Source organism: Varroa destructor, unplaced genomic scaffold, assembly GCF_002443255.2.
Source record: "Varroa destructor unplaced genomic scaffold, Vdes_3.0 BEIS01000004.1, whole genome shotgun sequence".
Lineage (NCBI taxonomy): Eukaryota > Metazoa > Arthropoda > Arachnida > Mesostigmata > Varroidae > Varroa > Varroa destructor.
Genome location: NW_019211457.1, coordinates 13,902,901 through 13,926,414, shown reverse-complemented (window position 1 = coordinate 13,926,414; position 23,514 = coordinate 13,902,901). Strand labels below are relative to the sequence as shown.

Sequence of the window (23,514 nt, the reverse complement as noted above, 5' to 3'; positions counted from 1 at the left end):
GTTTCCTATTTTACGTCACCGTATGCTATGTTGTCCTTCTGGAAAAAAATAAGCGTCAAACAGATTGGGCAATCAATGTCCGCAGGCGCTTATATTCTGTATGTAGCTTTACGGCAGATACGCGCAGCTTAACCCCGAATCAATAGATGTTATTTATGAAATAGCGATGAACCATGAGAATGGAAAATTTATCGTAGTTTCGGTCAGCCGATCTTGTCTTTCAAATATGCTAATTGATCACGTAGTGAGCACCAGAGTCCCTATCATTTGACGTCACCTTAGACGTTTTCTTTATCTTGTTCTAATTTTAGTCACACTGACTCAAAGGCTCCGGAAACGCTTTAAACACCAATTATATTCTCAAGACCAAATTCTGTAGCCGAGGCTAAGTTCGTTTTCATGGTCAGCCTTTTCAGCCTGATGATCACAGACGCGCTTCTAAACATCTGAATATGGGTTTCGCAAGTTATGTCCCTATATAGTCCGTGGGGGGATATACTTTGGCCAGTTAAATCCCTCGCACGTGTGTCCCAGTGGACTTCTGGCGCCCTCCAAGACCGGTCGTACAATGAAGACTGGCTTAAGCGGATGCACTATGAACTGGAATTGATGTTGTCCGTAATTAGTCCCTTAACGTTTTGTCAGGCGTGTTACAGCGTTCTTTTTAGGGTTACCGTGTTCGCGTCCCGACTTTTCATGAACTGACACATTTTCTTTGCATTCAGCTGACATGGAAAACCGTGACGGTCATAATAACATCTCTATAAGTAGTGATCGGTAAATTGCCGCAGACGAATGTCCTCAATTTAGGAGCTTCGTTTTATGGGTTTTGCTACAGACAAAGACAACTATAAATCTGTGAGAATTAGTTGGTTTTGAGCGGTCGTTGTATTATTGTTTTTATTATCGAAACAGCATTATATATTAATTTTATACAATTTATATAAACATACTGTGTCATTTGTACGCTACATCCGCACTTTCTCTGATCCAGAGCGGATTCCTACAAGTTAATCCACCGAAACTAATTTCCCAAATATATACCGTTTTAGGAATTTAAGGACGAATTTTCACTTTGTACAGCAACAACGCAATTCGGCCTTTATAGAGTTTTATACATTGAGGCCTGAATGGACCCCAAATACGGGAGACGTTTTACGGAAGGATTTTTTAATACGGAAGGAGCCAAATTTCAGTGCAGTATTTTTTTCAACATTGACAACAGATTATGTAATTGTACGCCAATTCAGAAGCATTTAACTTCTTACCTGTTAGGTCAGGCACCTAGGAAATTTTTTTCGCCCCGATTTGACTTCACCACATAACTGTAGATTTTACTTACCTATGATTGCGTCATTACTTCCGATTGCATCCTTTTGCTTCACGAGGCTATTCATTGCGCGGGCCAAAAGCGCAAAGGGGAGTGTTTGGGTTCATCGCCCCATCCGGTGTTACCCTCAATCCATAGTGATCTTTCGCCCAATGTTCCGCGTTACCACCAGCGACCAAGACCCATAACCATTTATTTTACAATCCACTAAAGCTGATACCAGGTTCTCCCCAAGTAAATCTGTGGGAAGTATGTTTTCAATTTTTAATAGTTTCTTACGAAATAGCAATAAAATTGGCAATTCTAACGTACTCCATGTCTGGGTCAGCTAATATTTTGTAGTTCAAATATGCCAGTTCAGCGACCGCGCCGGCATCGGAGCCTCAGTCAGTCATCATTATCAACGTATAATACCGTATTTATCATATGCCCATTTTTGCCTCGTAAACATCCCCGACACAGTGAGCCAAAAGTCTCCTAACCTAGCTTGTCTTCAGTCAAAATTTCAAAAGGTTTTCCCAGAAACAACGAGGACTCTGTGTTCCCACCGCGAAACATCGTGTACTTGCAAGACTTCATCCGTTTTCTTGACAAACTTCTGCCAAGTTGATAGCGCCGCGTTCGTTTATGGGCATTTCTGTATGTGCCGGCGTCTTGGGATCATTGCCATCCTTTGGGCAGTCAGATAGCGGATTTCTGTCGTGCCGCGAGACCAGTCATATCATGCTCTACAGAGTGGTTTGATGTACTATGAACATGAATTTATGCTGTTCGTAATCGGCTCGTGCCACCTATTTTTGCTAAGTATTCTTAATTATATGCCCTGGCTGACACGTTGGCTTTTACATTCAATTAGTATAGAACGACATACATCGCTTACCAATATGTTGATGACTCGTAATGGTTGGTTGGCAACCAATGTATCTACTCGGTCCACTAGTTCCACCCCTTTCAGAGGCCTAGCTATAGCGTAGGGCAATTATAGACGTTCAACAGTTTCGCGGGAAAGCCACTCTGAAGTCCAGTTTGAAAGCTGTGAACGAATTTTCATCTTTACAGACCGCACACAAAAAGGACATATAATAAGAAATAAAAACTTTATTCTATATGCAAATGACACATCTCATACAGTTCTCGACAAACACATATCCGTTGTGTGCCCCCCATATATATATATATATATATATATATACTATGTATGTTTTTTTATCACTGGCGCGTTGCTACATTCATTTTTGTGGGATCACGTCATATAAATGCCACGGACACAAAAACAATGTTTTCGTTTTCGCTAGCCTCAGGTCTGTATGCGGGTTGTTATCGTCGAAATACGTAATAACGCCCTGCATTTATATATATATAGTTCACATTACAATCATAGTAATAACACACTGAATTTACTTAATAGTTACTAGCAAAAAGAAATGTTCGAAGTTACGCATTTGCATCTGCTGCTACCGTCGTTATTGCTGAGAACGCCCAGATTCCTACATAAAACCAACTGCGTCTCAGTTTGCAGACCGCCATAGATGCCCTGAAATGAACAAACAAACAAACGCATTACCGCTATACCCGCCCCATACCATCGTATGCCCCATTCAGTAATACGAATCGGGCTATCTAGCGTTTATTAAAGCTTATATAAGATTAACACTAGTTGATAAAACGAAGACGTTTGAAAAGTTCTTGTATTGTAGCATCGAAAGACTGCTGGGGATTGTAATCGTCGCACCAGCGGCGTGGCTATGTGCGTACCCTTGATTGGTTCTTTTCTATCCACTCACTTATACCTCGAATCCCATCATTGGGAATATATCATATCAAGCGCTATCTAACCGTTGATGAACCTCCGACACGGATCATTCCAAGAGCCTTACACACTCCTCGCCGTTACAGGGAATATCGTCAATTCACATATCGTGCCTGCAGGCTTCTACTTCTGCTGAGCTGATGACGACATGGACGCTTTCGAGCGTTTGCTAATGACTCCCCGTAACGTGTAAATAACGGCCTGAAGTCATTTGCGTCCTTTCAAATGGCGTTCATCGTTGACGAACCACAGCCCCCATATGAACGGTGCGTTTCGAGGCGTCTCAGCCTCGGGATCGAGGCAGTCGTATACATGTTCGCGTATTGCCATCTATAAAAGTTGATCAAGCGAAAGCTTCGCTTGTGGAAAGCATCGCCACCTAGCACCACTATTCGTTCCTATGACACGGTAAATTAACGAGGCCTTAAATTCTGCGCAATTAAATCATAATAGCGCGGGACGCGTTTTTCTGCAACTGCAGTTAATTTAAGTTTGGCTTTTGAACGCAACACAATTTTGTGTGTACGTATGTAACTTTATGCAAAGTTCAGTATGTTTCAATTGTTTCTTTATAAATTAATTATTAAATAAAATCAACAATATTATTCTGAGTAGAACTTGTTCTTATGTCTATAGCGGTAGCAATATCTGGTAGCAAAGGTCTTAATGAAATGGGAAAGGTTTATTTTTCTACGGGACTAACTAGATAAAATTAGTTCGCGTTATAAATAAGAGTCATTGATGGCAGTCATGCCGATCGTCTATTTCATAGCGCCCTATGGTATAAAGATTATTTGCTTTTATTTGATTTATTAGAAAATTATTATATATATTTTTAAAACATGCCAAGTATGAAAATGGGGAAAAAAACTCATTGAAGTCCACCGAAACCCGCAAGTCACCAAGAGATGAAGGAAAACTTACGGCTGATACTAGGCAGTTAGCTCGGCCTTTAACGTGGAGTAAAACGAAAATGGAGCCAGGTAGAATGTCGCGGGCCTTTTCCTGGTTGAGCCGCGCAGTACTACCTACCGACTTAGACCCGGAGTGATTCAATGGACGGTGAGTAAAAGTTAAATGTTAGCTGCGAGTCGTAAAAAATCGTGATGTTACATGTATGTACTTTATCGTTTCGCAAATACTAGTTCTTTTACTGTCTTCTTTTTTGCAATTTATGATATTTAACTCAGAGCTTATCAAACTTGACAGAGATCAATGGCAACCTTGACGTTACCAGTTTTTTTTTTTTGCAAATCACATATATAGGGAACCATAAGGACAAAAACGAATTATCATTGCTTACTCAATCATAATTTGACACACGGCTTCTATATTGTTAATATATTTTGTTTATCTGTGTAAAGTTTTCAAAGTACCAGTCATTTCTGCAGGGTTCGGCACGTTGGTGTTTCTAGCTATGGTAGTCAATCGTAGCAGGTATTTTCCTCATTTGTTCGAAACGCTTCAGACAGATATGATAGCACCCGGACCTTACACAAACTGCTGGTCTGAGCGATTTGAGTTTTGGTCAGACCCTTTTCTAAATACGCTTTTCGTCATCCCGGTGCCCCATTGGCTCATTTGATGCCCGCCATTCGAAGGTAACTCATACTATCCCTGAAAAATACACGTGTACAATATGGCACAGCGAGCAAATTGTGCTCTTGCTGGACCTTCTTCCTCGATATAGTCGAATATCGGTGACGAAGATTGCCAAACGGAGTAAATATATCTCATGGATACATTCAAAGATAGGAACGATTCATTGTTGAAGTGTAGCGTGACCTCTCTGTGATACCACTAGTCAATATACTTCGACTAAGCAGGTGTAGCACGTAAACAAACAGATTTGATAATTTCTTCTATTAGAAATAAATCGAAGCTCCGTTAAAACGTACCTTTTGCATTGATTTTGTGGCGGAGATGAACCGCAGATAACATTGTTAATAATCAGGGTCAGGGAACTATTTCAAACGTCAACGTTGATCCGACGATCGCATTGACCCGGTGATGCAACCTGTTTTCTCAGCGAAAATCATTCTATTTTAGGTAAGCGCTTGAGGACCGATGCGCTTGCGTTAACAGCAGACCACAGAGCGTATCGTACGATACGCGTCTCGTGCAGCTAGTGTATGTTACATAAATTGAATATAAAATAAATGAAAAAAATGTAATGTCCAACTGCTAATATGTATTTTCATTGTTTTTACCTCGTACAGATAATGTCTGAACATCCTCGTGTCGTCAGGGAAGAAACCTAACTTTGAGCAGTTTGCTTGTAAGTTAGCGCACTAGATAACTTGTGTGATAGATAAGTGATCAAACAAGCACTTGTTTCGCATACAGCGGTTGCATAAAGTCATATATTCTAACTGGACTTGTTGGAACGTATAACACTGGCTCAGCTTAATTTAAATGCGCTTCATGAAAGAGCAATTGGCCCATGAAAGCGGCAGAGTGCTTCTATTACGTTCCGTAAGTCTCATACGAAGCCCCGACCAAACGAACAAAGATGACACTATCTTCATAGAATGGACTGAAGGTGTTTAAGCATACGATGCTATACTTAACTGTTATACGCCCGTATCGACGGACGACACCCAACAGAGGTATAGTTCAGATAGAGGGAATTTAGCCAACTAATCCTGGTTGGCCTGTGTCGCAAGCGCGTGGCTTCTACATACATCTAAAGTCGAAGATTTTTTAAATCGTTAAATCCTCAGTAGTTCAGCTAATAGGTCGCTAGTGATTTCGTCCATTGTGTAGTTTATCTGTCTACTATTAAAGTCTAATTATCCAACGCTAATTAGGTTTCAAGCTAATCTACAGGTTTCTCGTTCAAATATATTTGACTCTTCATTCCTTTAAGAACTATAAATACCTAATACTTAGACGACCTATTTTTATCGTCTTATTCCCAATTATAGAAAACTACGAGATTAGGCTTTGGCAACCTTTAAGCTTTCTGTTCCTAGACCTTATCAGAAAGCACAAATGCTGCCGACGGTAGACGTCTGCATTTTACATTTGATCGTTGCATTTTTGAATTTTTACACGATTTCGCGTACAACATGCTGCACTGTTGACGGTTACCTTGTTTTTTGTTGTCACCTCAAGGAGTTTTGTTGTTTAGAACTACTTTATCGGCCTCACGATAGGCTTAAAGGCCGACGGGGCCATCAGTCCTACGGGCAAACCTAAATAATTGTCAATATATTATATGGCGTAGTAACTTGACCAGGAAGCGCAATTCCTGAATACCTTGATTAAACGGTAGTTTTGTAAAATTTACGAAAGTTTTTTTTTATGCATTGCGTTTACTTACGGCTTGGCAGCACTCCGTACTAACCATTCTGCTAAATAGTAAAGTAAGATTTATCTTGTGAGATGATCAATTAGTTTTTTTACTTTCATATCGTCCCTGCCCCCCTATATATATATATATATATATATAGAGAGAGAACGTATTCCTATACCGTGCTGTTTTAGGCAAGCAAATGGTAAACGCAAATGTTGGTCTAAATTTGAATGGAAATTATTTCTTTTTACATGAAGGAAATGTATGCATTATAGAAAATCGAAGATCACGCTCGATCAGAAACCTATTTTACTGATTATCTAGCTTTTCGACTGTGAATGCTAGCTAGGCCTGAGTCGAATAGCAATTCTGACCGGCCATCGTAAACGCCTGAGCTCTTTTAGCAATACGAATCGAATCATGCAAAACAGCGAAAGGGGGCACGTATCAACATAGTCCGCTTGTATCAGTGGTAAGAACCTGGACGTACATTTTCCGTGACTAACAACGATGAGTATCGCAAGGCTGATCCACAATTGCGATGAATAGTTCTCGGCAAAGTGCTGTTAGCCCGTTGTGGTGAAGGTTTCGCGACGCTTTGTCCTATGCGCTACTGCCTGTGATGTCGATACCTATCGCAGTTATTGTGAGCGCCACTATTATCAACATGTGTGATGCCTGCGTGCAAAGAGCAAATGACTATTTCCCAAAAAAACGAATCTGAGTAAATGAAGACCAGTACTGAACTTTACGTTGCTTTGCTGAACGATCATGAGAGAGTAAATATCCGTCATCATAAAAAACGACACCTGCATAAGATGTCGCGGACTCGACAGACACTCGTTCACAAAAGAACCCTAACCGAACTCTGGCAGCTTCTGTCTATATATCTCGCTGACGTTTCGGAGACGGTTAGTGCGCTAAATATGGCAAATTGGGTCGCACTTAGAAGACCAGCTCAATCCCTTTTCTTAGTGAGGTCGAAGGGGAGACAATGGAAGATTGTGGGCAGCTATGGACTGTGAGGCGAGATAATGGTAAAAGTCGATATTCCGATTGATTGCTGTTGAGCCACCCAAGCGTACTGCCCTTACCATGGACACTGCTAGGCTATGAAGTGTTTTGACCCTTACAAAATAAGCTATCAGTCCGAGCGTTACTAGTTACGTATGTAGTTTACCCGATGTCAGTCGTTTCAAAGCATCTAGAACAAAGTGAATTTTGCATCTATAAGATGCAGAGACAACATAAAACGAAGTTTCCAAATATTTAGATGCGTTCAAGATCTCCCATTCAACCATAGCAAACGCATGAACAGTTGCTGGACTGAACTTGAGCGGAGAGGCAACGTGCAAAAGACATTGAAACAGACGGCACTTATCGCTGCAGCTGTTGAAATTGGAACAAGTACTCCTGTAACCTAGAAACGGGACTCTGTCTCCAGAGGAAACGTCTTCGCGAATACCATCACGTTCAACGTGACGACGCTGACGACACTCTACTAGGAAACGCGATTTGATAAATAATGTCAACGGAAGAGTGACATAAATTAACACGACAAAAGCTGCTTTTTCTGATGTCTGCCTCACACTGAGTGAGCATAGCTTGTTGAGATACCATCACTAGGTACTTCAGCCACTAACAACTTGCAAACTACTCGACGCGACGGGGGGATGGCCTTTGATGGCCAGAAGTTGTTGTGTAAAAGCCCTCCAGAAACACCTACGACACAGTCTGCATGAATAGAGAATATTGCTAACTAGTCTAATCACTACTTGAGAACATCATTGAACATCTTTACGGAACCTTTGCTTTCTTCGTTATCAAAACCGATTTAAGTTCTCAAACATTGAAAACTAAATAAAATGGAAGGTCGAAGGAAAGATAATTAATTTACTACCAAAATACTCGAGATTTACCTACGATCATTAGTGAAGCAAGTTTTACGATATTCCATGGCAATTCTACCCCCTGCTGATCAGCATACTTTTTATTATTATTGTTAGTTCTATTGGCTTGGGAAATCTAGTGCCTTGTTGCAAACGGATCAATTTAAGGGAAAGCATGGCTTTACGGTGAGCTGTATCTATTATTCTGAAAGCCCAACCTTAGATATCTGTTTACAGATTTCAAAATCTATGAATACGAGTGTCACAGATACGAAAAGGGGGCCTGAGACAATGTACCTAAATTGAGTCAGCACGGCGGGTCACTTTGAAGATAACACAGTGAGGAACTTCGTGTGCTTAGTTCTACCTTTGTATTCTTCTCGCGTGTCTAAAAAAAACTGTTATGCACATAAATTAAAAATTAGGATGTTTATAATAATGGCTTTACTACTTTATTTGTCACTATAAATATTAAGTGTTTATTGATACTAATGGTTCGTGTATATTTTCATAATTATTAGTGGTTAGTGACTACTACGCATTTCTTCAAATTGACACATTTGAAAAATACGACACCCAGGCTCTTAACTTTATTATACAATATTCAGAACTGGCCAGGAACCAACCACCGGTTAGTTTTTAAGCTGGAAGCCTCGACAAGTGGGTTGCCCAATATAATTGCACAGAGTTGCTTGCCTCCACACAAAAATGTTTTTTCTATCTATGTATATATGTATGCCTGAATGCACTAGTTCAAGCACGAAACAGTTTCGTAAGCCTAGCTTCCAGCTACATCCCAGTCAATGCCATCTTAATCGCCGCTCGTCGCGAAATCCAAATGTTCCGCGTTTCGGTGGTTACCTACGCTGATTTGACGTCGATCTCAACCTCTTTTTTTGTGCCCCAGGTTTGGAATTGTCCTTCTCGGGACATGTGTTCTCAATGTCGCTAATTCTATAGCTTTTTCGCAATAGCGTTGTTCTGTCTGTCGCAGAGATAACAACGCTAAGACGCATTCTAGTAGACGAAACGGTGCGCGGCAAAAAGTAGTCCCCTGTGCAAAGCAATCTGTCATAGATCGCAGGCGTTGGTAGAATCAACTTCGCAAATATGCCGCCTTCGAGTTTCTGGTAGAAGCATGCAGTCCTCAGCTTGCCCTGACATCGTCGTCCTGCAACCTCTTCTTTCCAGCGGCATCCTCTTCTAGTTATCATCCTCGTTTTAGCCTCGTGGCTTCAGCAGATGTAATATATGACTCGAGGCACATATACATATCTTTATATACACAGGTGCTTTTGGAATAATCGACTAATCTGCCTTCTGCAGCCACGCCAGACGCCATATTCTAGCTTTGACTGTGGCGATGTGCGGTCGATTCGAGAAAGAGCGAACATGGATTATCGAGGCCAGCGTGCGTCGGACTAGGAGCAGCATACAACACGTACCAGCTATCCGTGCTGCGCTTAGCCACGTATGGGCAGCGTGACTGTGCACGGGTACCTCTCATCGGTGGAGAGATTCGGTTTTACCCTACCATCTCAGCCATATCTGGCTGGCTACATCGATGGCGGAAAAAGTAACGCTCTGGGACTGCTGTGTAGAGATGGAGAACGCAAACGTATCGACGATTATTGAAGGTTGGCAGAAAGCTAGGGAAGACAGAAAGTATTCTCTGCCATACACGGAGCCTTGAAGATATTTCAGGTTTGGCTGAATGAATGGTCCTGCGACCACTAGAGGCTACAGTGTTTCTAGTTGGACGAGGCCAGAGGGGAGCAAACTGAACTTATGATAAAAAATGACACCTAGTTACTTGCACGTATGGCTAATGTTCAGTACGTCCGACCGACCTGCAAAAAGGAACAACATTTTTACTTAGATCCTATTCTGAATGTTCTGGACAATCTTCTCTATGCAGTTTCCGCTTTCTGCTTCATACTGTCAGTTAACAACAGTTTCTGGCTCGAAAGACGTCCTTGGTGGAGCATTGCGCGTATGAGAGATTGTCGTTGACCGAGTCCATGATAAAGGAAACAGCGACAGTCGTTTAGGGTTAACGTCGATTGTTCTAGAACCGTTGCAAATGGGAGTTACACGGGGCCAGCCCCTAGTTCAGAAACACCTAATCAAATACTGCTTCAAAAACGAGTCACCTGGAAAGTCGTCAAGTGTTTACTCAGTTGGTGTTACAATTAATATATTGCAGTGATTTCTGTGTTGATTGTAAACATTGGACAATAACAGAATAAAGCCACAATCATCACGGCAAATATTGCAGTATATCGAAATGTATAAAAGCGTATATCTGCTGCAAAGAAGGCTCTGCACGGGCTGTAAAAGGAGTTACGTCTACCGAACGTTTTCTGGACCGTTCCTGTACACGACGTTCGAAAGCATCAGCAGCAAATAATAACCAGTCTCTCTTTAAGCGAAAAAAAAAACCTGACAGAAGAGATAAGATTTAGGATGAAGTGGCGTATTTGCCAAATATCTGAATTTCTCCTACATATCAGATTAGAAATTAGTACCAATTAGTGAAAGGGAGCAAAGATGATCAACTATAATAGTCTTGATAGGCCATAGCCAAATTATCTAAAAAGACGATACAGATGTTTAGCAAATGATACGTTTGCGGCGCCTCAAAGCTTTTACTAGTAACTAGAAACGGCGATAAATTTCGGGCACCAGCATATTTAACGCTATCGCATGACTTCCCGCAGAGGATCAGCTTTTAAACGTCTATTCTTTCCTCATTCTCACCTCACCGATCTGGGCCTCAAGCAAAGCGTATCAAGATTTTATTAAGATTCGAACCAGGTAATAGATTAACGACAATATGTACAGATATCCGTGACACTGATCTCTAATTAACTTTACGTGTTAGCTGAAAAGGGCGGTATTACAGTTTGCCTTATAAACTACTTTTATTACCATTAAGATTGGAGCACTATGTGTATATACATAGCAAACCGGTAAGTAGCCTTTAAGATGCAATGTCGCTTACCCGTATGGATTGCTGGCAGGCAGGTTAGCTATTGAAATTTTGAAGTTTCTGCATTAAAGGAGGAGAAATTCAGAGATAGGTGTAAACGCTGAGGTGCATTCGTGCATTGACCAGTTTCAAAGCGTCGCGTTAGGCAGAGTCTCTTCTAATATAATAGAGACCATTCTAAGGTTTATGCATTTATCACTGCATTTAGGCCGCTTATTTCGATGGGTCTCGGTTAAACTAATTTTCCTATTTGGATAACTTAATTACTTGAACTATAAGTGGTTCACCAATGAAGATTTTGTCTCGCTCGTCATAAATTCAAATTGCCACTGCTAGCTGTCCGAGTCGCACGCAATGACGCTAACGCTTCGCCATCTCAAGGCCAATGAGAAATCATGGCTCTTTTACTACTGTGAGTAATGAGAACGAATGAACCTCGCCGGCCTCGCCACCGTCATAGACGGCTGGATTATTTTTGTTCGATTTTTGATGGCGCCTAGCTTATGATAGCAGCGACTCAATTTACGGCGAGACCCAAAGAAAGTTTCCCTATAAACCCATTTCGTTGGTTTCTTACTCCACTTAATGCCGTATTGGCAGCGACTTTACCCGCCAAGAGTGCCGGTTCTCACACATGCGCGGTAATAGCGACGGCCGTAACCGTTGCAATAGAGAATACACCTAGCGCGTCTCCTTGTGCGTAAGAAACACGGTGATCGTGGGTCTCTATCTAACGAAGGCAACAGATCGAGTTGCCAACAACTGATGGAACGAAACATGACATATAGTGCTTGACATTGGGCTGATTTTTGGCAATGTAAACATACTTCTCGCGGGTTTCGCCGTAAAACTTACGTTTGCCCAGTTATGCTGTGGGCACCTTCCTGGACGGTTCTTGAAGCAATCCCTTATTGTTCAGATCCAAGATGATTCAATATATAAAAAACCTTTAATTAATTTGCTTTATCAAATAAAATTTCCTGTTTACAGCCAATTTCAGATGCTAACAAAAACAAACTCCGCATTCACATGTTGCCTCGTACGCCGATAATTGCTAACCTATTTATGAGAACTTCATTTATCTATTAAGTTTGCACAACTTATATTATCACAGTGAAGCTGCGCCTCCTATGATTTATTATTTTATTTATGCAGAAAAAAAGGATACTTTTTAGTAAGAATACTCCAATTAAGTTGTTTTTACACAAGCAAAGCAAAGTGTTACCTTTGATGATGATCATAATTAAATTATTATAATCACTAACTAAAAGAACGTAACCGTATATCCGAACGACGTATATATAAGTATATATAGATATAAGTATCTGGCTGTACGTTTAGAATATTTGACATTGATCCACTGCCGAAGCGGTTTTGCGCTCGTCTTCCTTACTCGAAAATTAACCTAGGTTCGTTTAGCATTCAACAAAGTAATCTTAGTAGAGTCGAATAAGGGAAAAGCAAGGGGAAACAAGGATGTTTTCTACTGATAGGAGGGCGTTGTTGCTGACACGACCCCACGCATAACTATAAAATCCTTACCTCTGTCGGCCTATCGCTAGTAAACGCGATACGGTCAGCAACGAAGGTCTGCTTGAAGCGGCGTCTTGTTGTTGTGAAGTGTTAGTGTTAATCGAATCCGAGGACGAAAAACATTACGATAGGTACAGCAAGTTTGTTAATGGATGAAAGGCCCACAAACCTCGTTCGCCCCAAAGACGACAAACAAGGTAGCGTTGAAACCTTTGAAAACAATTGAGAATCTGAAACACAATCAATATAAGTACATATCTGTCAAATAGACTAGTTCCTAAATACACATCTATTCAAAGAATAAGCGATTAGTAGTCATTCAACGAAATACAATACTTGATGTTGACCACTTTCTTTAACAAACGTTTTACACACACACATTAACAAGCGTTACTAAAGCAAAGCTTTTTTTTTAATTACAAATTCACATGCAAACATCCTGTTTGTTTCCAGTTATTAAGAACAGAGATTATCCTCGTGTTGATCGATTTCACTGAAAAGTACCATGACATTGACGCTTCCTGGTTTTGGTCTGACTCCAATAGGTACTAATCATCGGTATAATTAGGGGATTAGTATAAGGGGGCGACATACATTTGTCTCTTCCCTACTTGAATGTAGATGAAATTGACTTGTAGTACATATTGCAAGTCACTTCAACAGCTGTCCTATAGGCTCGATAGGCTCATATTCATTATGTAATTACTAAGATTAGTAAGTTTGACGTCTCACCTAAAAATAAGAGCGGATGTCATTTACGCCTCCACAGTAATAAGCCAGACTCACAGGACTGTAGACAAGAGGAACTTAGCATAAGAGGGCCGGTTCATTTTGCGTATGAGCATCAGCCATAGAGATACAACGGCAATGCCCATATCGTTAAGTTTGTGAAGATGACAAAAAAGGGACGTGTTGGTCCATCATGTTAACCACGGTTTACCAAATGACTTTGGCACAGCTATAACAGTAACAACCTCCCCAGAACGCATCGACCTGCTGTGCCATCACCGGTTCACGGCTATCGTACAGCCGCTGATTGTTTTCTGGCGTGGTTTTGCTGAGAAAATTAGCAGATGATCGAGGCGACAGCGGTGCCGGTAACGGAAGCACTAGCGCCAAAGTCCGCTTGACGATCAAGAGAACGTACGGGTCACCAAAATACAGAGTGCGAAAGAGAACATGACAGATGACCTTTAGCGTTGTCAACGAATACGTACGTCTGACTGGCGCCTGTATATTGTTACCATTGGTGTTACCGGCTACGAACGTTGTTGAGGTGCCGTGTGCGGATATAATCGGTGGCAGGTCTCGTTATGCGCACCACGTTCTAGGCATGTTAATTATAAGCCATGAGGCGGGAAACACCTCTATGGGAAGGGATCTATGCGTGTTCGGGTGTGATTGTGCGTAGACATACCTGTGCAATTCCTATTAAACGTGTTGAATGACAGACGGCAAAATGGAGGGCATTTTATAAACTCGTCCCATACACGCGTCTGTAGACATTTTTTACTATGTTATTGTGTAATGGTCAAACAAAAGACGCATGTAGAGGAAAAGTTACATTGATTAAATCTCCGTCAACTATCACATGAAAAATTATAAAAAGTGAGTTTTTAGAAGTTTTTAATAGTCTAATGAAAACGCGTGAGGTATAGAAATGTTGATTTTAGTACTTCCTGTGCGCTGCATCATTTCATAATCACTATTGCATATAGCTCATAAAAGGGTCAACTTTTTTCCTCTAAGACCCTTAACGCGGCCTTCCAGTTAGTCTAATCGAGCGTCTTTACAGTTTGAATATATACTTTCCCGTCCCGTACCACTGACTGAGTGAAGCATAGCTTCAATACAAAGCGAACTATCTTTACGTCAGATTTCAGATGGAACCAGTTTACGAGCACGTTATCACTCCGATCACCTTCCGGTATTAATAAATCCATCAACAATTGACCAAATAAGCAGGCATTGTTGTGCGTTCTTTCTCGTAACGTTGAAAGTTTGATAATAGCTTTCTATCTGTATGTTTATGTATATGTATGTTTATAAACTTCCGTATCCCAGTGGAAAGCTTTTCGAAATCAATACATTCAGACGCTCTCTATGTTTCTTTTGGTTAGACAGAACAGAACGACCTATTTTTAACGTTTATACCAACATGTAGTAGTTTGTCCTTCTGGGTTATATTTATTTATTTGCATGTAAATTCATTCCGTGGTTTATTGACTTGGACCCCGTTTTTATCATTTGTATAGATGTATCAATGTACGTTTTTGTGTACACGTGCCTTTCATCTAAGTTAGATATATGTATATATATATGCATATATACATTTATAAAAAGTGGGCATTATTTAGTTGACTAATGCATGTATTTGCAAACGTTCACAGGGCAGAAATAGGTTGACGGTATACGCTTGCCATTGCTGCTGCTGCTGCTGAAGCATCTATAGGTTTCCCAAGGCTGTACTTCAAATGCATTGAATCTTCAGTTCGTTTTTCTACTTTAACCTTAAAACCTGCCTGTCCTGAAAATATACTTTATGGGCGCGCGATGCTGGCAAATGCAATTCAGCCTTTAGCTTTTTACTATAGAATCTTTTGCTGAATGTTTCTGTACCTGAACAAGGGCGCTTAATCATAAAAACAGTTTAGTTAAAAAAACATAGTTGCATACTGTAATGTAAGCAATCATCACATAAATTTCTACGGAGACCCCCTCAACGACATTTCCTAGACAATGTCCATTACTCTCGACCTACAACAGTGGCCTCACGCCATCCCTAGAAAATGTTTTCCTCGTCTACGTGCAACCGGATCCATCAGCCTCATCAGTCATATTTCTTGGTTAACCTCAAATAATCGATCACACGTTTCCGTAATCAACGTGTTCCCTCATCTTGGCAGCACAGGCGGATCGTAGGGATCTAGCCGTCCTTGCCGGGCAACCTCCCTTCGTCCACATACTGCAGACAAGAACGTTTAACGCTTTTCAGGTAATAGTATTATGATGCTATTTGCGTTCCGTAGCGACGTTGGACAGAATTTGAATTATCGCCGGATGATGGTTCATTGAATCGCTTGCTGGTCGACACTCGTCTTTGTTGTCTTAACTCGCTTACGAACTGCGACGTGCAATGATCCACTATCGTCCTACGAGTCAGTTTTTGTTATATACTTGCCAATAAATATCTCCTAGCCTAAACGATGTAGCTCTGTCCTCTTTTGTGTATCAGTAGTAAAGCTCTACCAAACGACTATAAGCGACTAATTTCCGGTTATGATAGCGTCGCGGCAGAGATTTATGTAGGGGAAGAAAGACTGGCGATTATGACGCCCGCAGCATCGTCGGTGTCGAGACATTTTTCCTAGGCTGTGCATACGCTGCTCCGTTCCTATGAAGTAAGGGTCCAAGTACAAGGATAATGTGTACACTAAAGGGAAAAATAAATTGATTAGCGTATTTCCTGTGTTACTGTGCGCGTGAAACTAATGGAGTGACAATTTACTTTATACGGGGCTTAAGACTAAAAATAAAATGACATCATTGAAAAGTGGTTTCGTTTCATTTTATATACATTATACATGTACATCAACATCTGAAGAGCCCATCATTCATCCTCAGCAAGCTAGATAGCAAGCCTTGTCAGCACGCAGGTCTGACCCAGTCGACCAGCTATTATGGACCCTTCTACATGGAAGCACGACCATAGCTAGGGTTAAGGTAAATTAAAGCCTATTCAGAATTCTTGAATGTCCATGCCGAAATATCGAAACTTCGAGCCTTTCCCGATACCGCTGCTCCAGAGTGCAGAGTAGGGTTGAATTACTAACCTCATTTTGCGACTAGTATGTGCATCCGTCAAGGCCAATTATTTTTCGGCCTCCTCTTCGAATAGTCAACACTATACCGCGAATATGGGTATTGTTCTGTAGCGGGACAACCGTTCTCAATAGAACCTCCTCGAGTGATCACTGCCAACTCAGTATCGGACGACTAATAGGGGCCAGAGAAAATACGAACGTTGTACAATTTGCGACGCTTATTAAACACAGACGCTACGTTACAACAAAATCGTGTGAGGAGTTTTGTTGTTAAACTGTGATTAACTGCGGCCGAAACTTAGATTGTCTGCGAATTTATTCCCGTAAGGCAATATCATCTATCTACCTATCAACGGAAGAAGGCCCTACTGGAGAAATGACCACGGGAAACCATTGTGATAGAGCTCGTGGCTAAGAAACTTTCCTGGGTAGTTCAGTAGCGTGGCGATTCTGTTGTATATATACATACACACATACATATATATATATATATAAAAGCATGTGCTCTATACAGTCACTTTATGCTCTCTAGTAGGGTAGTGACTGTCTTCCTAGGTAACTTAGAAGTATACGCATGTTAAGTTCAGCTTTGGAGTAGACATATTTTTCAGTCGTGATGATCATTGACCGTCTGATCATAGAGCAGTATCCATAGTACTTAGAAAGTCATTAGATAGTTTTCGAATAGTCCACTAGCGACGTTGAGCAGAGCCTGTAGAGTAGTAGACACTCCAGGCGTGCAAGAATCGCGGTAAGTTTCATGGTAAACGTCGTACGTACGTCTGTAAGACACACTATCAATCCTAAAATCAATTAACTTTCCTCGGCCTAAATCAGATAGCAATGTTGAGTACAGTTAAATTTTGCCTTCATTGATTAACAGGCCCATTCAACACATGAAATATTCCAGTCTGATCATGTGTAAGCTGTTAAACCACATGAATTATACCATAGGCCCGCCGAAAGATTTTCTATGTAACTGCTTTACAATAAATGGACTGTTGCTAGCCGTGTGCAAACTTTGATAGGGCATGACGAAATGGTGATATGTATAGCACACATAAACGTATGCTAGAAAAACAGCACAGTGTATAGTAATTTCACGCGTGTAAAGTACGATGTACCGGTACAGGGACAGGGACCGGACTGGAAATAAATCAAGTTTAATTGTTACAAGTTTTCAAATAAAAACAGCCGATTATAGATATTTTCTTTGTATATTTTTATTTATAGTATATGTACTCGTTTATACATAGAAATGTTTCGCTTAAATATATATATATATATATTCGCAATATTATTGCTTGTCATTTTTCGTTGGAATTTCATACCCAATAGCCCTGTTAAAGGCCGATAGTACTGGCCCTACCAAGATGCAGACTATCTCAAATATATTATTAATTTATAATACTACCAAGTATGCAAAAAGTATCATTATTTAGGTGTCAGAAACTCCTACATAATGTAGCCACATAAAATTATCTAATGTAGCTTGTTTATAGATAGAAAAGGTGAAATAGAATCTGTTCGAAAATATACCACATGCACCGATAGCTAGAAAATAAATTTTTCACAGCATCTCAACGATCTCTTCAGGGCTATACCCTACCATTGGTGAAGTAGACATAGGCCAATTTATTACCGTTCGCTCTTAGCTAAATGTTCTACTCATCCAGGCGCATGGTCGTTGTCGCGTTATTGCCAATCATCAAATTGAATGGCACTTGTGTTGATGGTCACGTTGTTTCGAAATCGACGCCAGGCCAGAGAAGGCCAGACCAGGCCACAGCAGACCGATGCGATCAAGCCTACCAAAATCGTTCATACCTATCGTTTCTTTCAAGCCCCCGGACCTATCGGCAATACCTTGAGCCTCCCAACGATGGCAGCATCAGCGATGGGGGGCGAGGAATCAGGGTGGAAAAATCGCATTAGGGCGTGCTGTCCTAAACGGCTGACATCTCAGTCTTCTTGTTTTAGTTGATTCCTCCTTTTCCAAGCCCCCACAAGCTTTAAAATTCTGTGACGATCTTCGAACATCAGTATCAGTGGGACTGATCAATTATTAAACGGATTCCGCTGACACGTGCGTGGTTTCCATTGCAAGCACTCCTGAGCATCCCGTCAAAAAGGAGTGCACTGATAAAGGGCAGGCTGGTTGCGACACAAGACGGCGTCTCTATTACTCTATTTTACTTCTCTTTTTCAGCCATTTTTTTAAGCTGTAGATTGCTACATAGATACATGTCCTTTTCCTGGCCGCTCCCTTCTGTTATTCCGTTTTTACTTCTTTATTCCGATGTCATTATCGCCTATGAAGTTCTCTCGTTAGTCTCGACGTGCTAACTTACCTGTTTGTTTCGGTTTCCAGAATCGAACACCAACCTGGCCTTTTCGTCGTTGGTTCCCCTTTGTCAGTACTCTCCCTTCAACTTTTTGCCACAACTCACCGCTCGTCATCATTACAGCACGAAGCCCACGGTCTGCGGCGACGACGACGGCACCGAACGATCCATAGGCAAGAAGCACAGCGATTGACGTCGAACTAGCATACAGCCAATCCCCAAGGCGAGCTATGGACTAAACAGACAGTACGGTACGGGTGACATGAACATTATTGAACACGAGGTATTATGGAGAACCAGATGGGTAACGATAGTTTGTGACGGCTGCACCTGTGAATAAAACTCCGTCATTTTTTTCTTCATGGTTCGCCATTTTTTGCCTAACTTGCGAGGCTCCCTTGTTTCGTATTGAGAAAGTAAGTGAAGGAGGAATACGAAAGCAGCAACGGCAAAGGCAGAACCCGCATGACCTAAGTGTTACGCAGTCGGGCTGAAGGTCAACAGTGGCTGGCAGTCGTATGTTGTTAGTCGTTGCGCTCGTTTACAAAACAAACGACGTATAGTTGTCACAGTAGTAAGAACAGAATGGCCCTAACAATGACCATTATTAGACCCGTTTACGTCGGTTCGTGTTCTGGCTCTTTTCATTTTCCGTTGTATGTTCGATTGCTATGTGACCAAATGAAGCTGAACAAATACAGAAATTATTATTGACCATTATGTGGTTAAAGCGTGAATCTTGTGCGACAAAATTAAGAAGCAAAACAGGTTTTATATATGTTTCTCCTTGTGGCTTCATAGGTCATATATATTTGTCGAAATCGTGCGTTTGGCAAAAAAGCAATAAGAACAAACTGATCATGATTGAATCCTAGAAGATTTTTACATGCAGTGCAGACAATCAACGCGGCGGTCTCCAGAAACGTAAACGTACGTTTCATACTTTCAAATGCCGACTTCAAGTGAAACAACTAATTGATTTGGTAAAGTCGAAAGAACGAACCCGAACGTTTTTCCTTGTGCGCCTTTTCCAGAGTCGGCAGTGTTTCAAAAACGAAGGAAACTTCCACCCGACAGCAATATGAGCTCCGTTGTAGGAAGGTTCCCGCTTGCTTTCTTTCTTCCACAACTTTCGCGCGCAGAACAGAATTATATGTATTGAAAAATAAGCAAAGGGCAGCAACGTATAACAGGCCAACACATGTGACTGAGCCACCATCGATGGGAAGAAACGACTATGTCCTCACTATCGTTACCCTCGGCAAACATTCGGCCCCCGCGCGATCTCTCCATCGGTGACTCTTCTCGGCACTGTAGTCGGTTCGATGGCTTTGCTCTGTCTCATCAGGATCATGCGCTATCGCGGAACGACGACAGGATGAGTGCATGCGTTCGACTTCATGTAGGGGCCTGCCGTTACCAGGAAACATTTCCCGGCTTTCCGGAATGGGCCCCATGCACACCTCCGTGTTAGAAGCTTCATCCGCAACGCTAATGTATCGCCGGTTCGCAAGGCGAAAAGAATAATGAAACTAAGAACGTACTGATACTGGCGATGTCGTCATGGGAAGGAAAAAATTAATTTGAACTCGGTGGCGCCACTGTAACGAGAGGGAATAGCAAAGGCATAAGAAGAAAAAGAGTGTTTACTACCTCGATCTATTTTTTCAATGGGATCACCCGGCGAATTCGAAGTACGGTAGTTCTCTGTAGATTTAAGTAGTTTCACAGACGACATACTCGATTTATTCCGTCGTTATGGATCGTCGTCGGGGATTATGTTGCTTTGTAGGTTGTCCGTGGTTCTTTGGTGAGTATTAGAAGCTTCTATGTGGGACCTTAAACGAATTGAAACGATGGGGTAGGGAATTTCTATCGCCAAATGCTTCCTGCACGAAAGTACGTATTAGTCTCGAAATCCAAGGAAAGCGTATCTTACTCGCTGAATACCAAGGGGTCCACCGTATTCCATATGTTCAAAAATCATCATGCTGCCGTAAATGGCGTATTTAGATAACGCGTCCGCCGGTCGTATAGCCAAACAGGAGACAAAATTCAATGAAATCTTGACTTTTGGAGTGAGGAAGAGAGGCTCGTTGTTAAGACTGCAGTCTTATCGCACACGCTTTTAACGACGCACTGTAACTGAAGACAGCTGCTATCGAATGCGTCTCCCACGAACCTGCCAGTGGCTGCTTTTGAAAATATGGTTTCAGTGTCATTGTCTTAATATTATTCCTAAAGACCATGATGGTACCATCAATTTAACAGGATCCGTGCAAGCGGTCCATACTTATTCCTGCTTGTGTGAGACTGTATTAAATTGAATCCGTTAGCCGTTAGGGGCGGAGATGTCGACCCTTCATGTTCCTTCAATGAGTTACATGTCTCAAGTATATATCTGTGAAAAGTGATAACGCACTCTTCTCCTAATATAAAACATTTGAAAGCGACTTTCGCTTTGATGGATCTAGCAAGTAACCCTAACTTTCCGGTAGTAACACAGGTGCTCTGCAAATTGTCAGTAAGTTCGTAATGTTCCATAGGTAGCGTTGTCTATCATTACACATTTTTCTAAATAGTCAAATATTTAGATATTTGAACCACGATACCTATTCGGCCAGGTAAACGCCTCAACGTGACATTTAATCTATATTTTTAATTAGATAGTCATGGTCAAGGTAGTCGCGTCTGTACCTCTTCTATGGACAATTTTCAATATGCCTTCAGTGTTCAATAGTAACTGAATGAACTACATGGCGCAGTATAGTAGTTATTATTGATTTGCTCCCTACAGAGCTTACAGGTGCTTGATACTTATTAAATGCTATAGCGAAGTCCCTGGCAAGTTTTCGTACACACGGCACTTCACTGTGTTTATCTTCTTTCGTCTATAATTCATTCTTGGATTCATAAAAGTATTTTGCAAACTTATTGTGTACAGATACAAAGTTCCTTTACTTCTATTATTCATTACAACTTTTCTATTCATTTGTTTGGGAACAGGTAACCGATATTTTTCGGATCGTCAGTATCAGGTCCGCGCCTTAAATTCTGTATATATCAACTGATAAATTAATAATAAAGAAGCAAAACTTTTGGAGTGCGGTAAAATTGTATAAATATTGCAGATATCAACCATTGTAACGGACTAAATCTAGGATTTTATGTTGTCTAAATATTGATATTTCCAATGGGAAATACTTCTATTACTGGGCACGTATATGGCATGTAGACGAAACATTGCCTTTGTGTAGAATTACACAATACATACAGTTAGTGATATTAAACATATTGACATGTGGTAATAGCATACATTTGAAGTTATCCAAAGATTCCGCGTACCGACAAAAGTACCATGCCTGCGCTATTAGAGTATTTCATGTATCATTAAAATCCAAAAAGCTTACCTTTGTGTCGTCACCGTACGCCATTGTCTATTCGCAATCCTATGAATTGTTTAAGCTAAATTGTCCCTCTCGCTTAGAGCTTTCAATGCATACAGGCCAAGAACAAAACCCTTGCTTCTTTCCGCCGAGAAGCTCCTCTATTTCACGCTCTTTTTATCGGGAAATACATCGTCGACACACGATGGTTTGCTTCCATCTTCTATACAAGTTACATGGTGCTTATATGTAACTTGTATAGACAATGGAATGTAACGCTGTCCGCCATGGCGTCCGTGATAGTTCCCGGTCGGCGAAAGGAGCCTTTCGAGTTACAGCCGTTATCGTTGACGCTCCTTTTACTGCTGCTGCAGCAGTTGCAGTTGTCAATGGCCGAATAGGTGGCCAATTGTAAAACCATCTTAGCCAACCAAATCTATCGGTCACAACTTGCACAAATCAAGGACCTGGAACGGGAGGCAGGGGAAAACTATCGTACCGTCAAAGACCAAAAAGGACGACAAAGGCCAAGTACGACTGAGGCATCGAGTGGCAGGCCCGTATCAATACCAAACCTGACCAACCTAACTCATTGGAGCACCAGAGATTCACCTGTTCAAAATAGAGGCTTTCCTTTCGACTGTCCTAATATCTATTCTCGGAAATAGCAACTTCTACTAAGACTTCAGAGGAGCAACAGGGCCAGGCTTGGCTAGTAACAGCCTGATACTAAGGGGCTCAGCTAAGAGGCCCTTTTGTGCGCGCTTATTTGAGCGAAATGTGTTCGACATATGTTAGCTTGCATGAAATATTGAAAGGATCCTAAATTCTCTTCTATAATGCCTTTGTCATACAGACTCCCTTCTCCCAAATTCTTGTCCGTCGTCGTCATTGTCTTCACCATTTTCGCGGTTTACACCTACATCCCAGTAAACCTAAGTCAACAGGCTTCGATTATCATGAAATCGTAGCCAAGACTAAGACAGACTGAATTTGTCGAGACCAAATAATTCTAAGGCGAGGCAGTGTGTCGGTTCACGTTCCTGAAGCGCTAAGGTGGTAGCAATATTGCTGATGGTGGCTGCTAAGTGTCAAACCTTGGCAAGT

General features: G+C 41.3%; 3 long non-coding RNA genes across 3 annotated transcripts in view; 2 read left to right on the top strand and 1 right to left on the bottom strand.

Annotated features, from left to right (window-relative positions):
• LOC147755872 (uncharacterized) overlaps positions 1–4,463 on the top strand; it is a 74,328-nt gene extending 69,865 nt beyond the window's left edge. Inside the window, exon 3 of the long non-coding RNA XR_015326479.1 lies at positions 3,227–4,463. This is a non-coding gene — a long non-coding RNA (uncharacterized LOC147755872). The remainder of the gene's footprint in view (positions 1–3,226) is intronic.
• On the bottom strand, positions 2,414–13,967 carry LOC111250040 (uncharacterized). Its single transcript, XR_002673177.2, has 3 exons — positions 13,585–13,967; positions 12,862–13,082; positions 2,414–2,864 (listed from the first exon to the last, which is right to left on the bottom strand). It is a non-coding gene; the product is annotated as an uncharacterized LOC111250040 (long non-coding RNA).
• A 32-nt stretch (positions 13,968–13,999) lies between these two features.
• LOC147755871 (uncharacterized) lies at positions 14,000–16,383 on the top strand. The gene is made up of 3 exons (XR_015326478.1): positions 14,000–14,460; positions 14,729–14,825; positions 15,243–16,383. It is a non-coding gene; the product is annotated as an uncharacterized LOC147755871 (long non-coding RNA).
• Positions 16,384–23,514: the final 7,131 nt, after the last annotated feature.